The sequence below is a fragment of the Parasteatoda tepidariorum genome, chromosome 1, assembly GCF_043381705.1.
Source record: "Parasteatoda tepidariorum isolate YZ-2023 chromosome 1, CAS_Ptep_4.0, whole genome shotgun sequence".
NCBI lineage: Eukaryota > Metazoa > Arthropoda > Arachnida > Araneae > Theridiidae > Parasteatoda > Parasteatoda tepidariorum.
Window position 1 is genome coordinate 5,359,675 of NC_092204.1, and position 660 is coordinate 5,360,334.

The window sequence follows — 660 nt, forward strand, 5'->3', positions numbered from 1 at the left end:
TCCTAAAAACTCAAAAGTATACAAAACAGAAAAAGTTAACTGTCACTTCTTTTCAAAACTTGTCCCGCAGTGGACTGATCGTTAAGACATTTAGAAGTCATCAGCGAAGTCAAGCTTCACTGACAGCGGTCAGTGTGCTGGTGGGTGACCACTTGGATTAGTCTGCGTAGGGACCGAGGGTGTGCGGTATTGGTCCTCGTTAAACTGTTCTACGGTGAAGTGCTCGACTTCGCGGGTAGGTCGTCGGGCTACCGAAGCAGGGGTGCCATCCCCTCTGCAGAGGTTCAAAATTGTGATGGCGTGTCTTCGGATCATCCTCAGGGATGTTTCCCAGACCGTCGCCAATAGCCCATTGTGCAGCTCTAGTGCGACGTAATTACTAAAACAACAACAACTTTTCAAAACTTTACACGGAACAGACATTACAGGAAAGGAACTTCGCATGTTTCCCACTGTGAATGAAAATATAAATAAACTAGGTAGAAAGCACTCAGCGCCTGCACCCAGAATTTCACTCTCAAATCACACAGATGTTTGATCGTTTACAGTTCGCGCAATGAAAGAACTTCTGTTTACTTTTGAAATAGGAATTTTAAAAAAATTCATTTTTCAGATTTTTTTTGGTGTTATTATTCATATTTACATCTACCTGTTTACAAA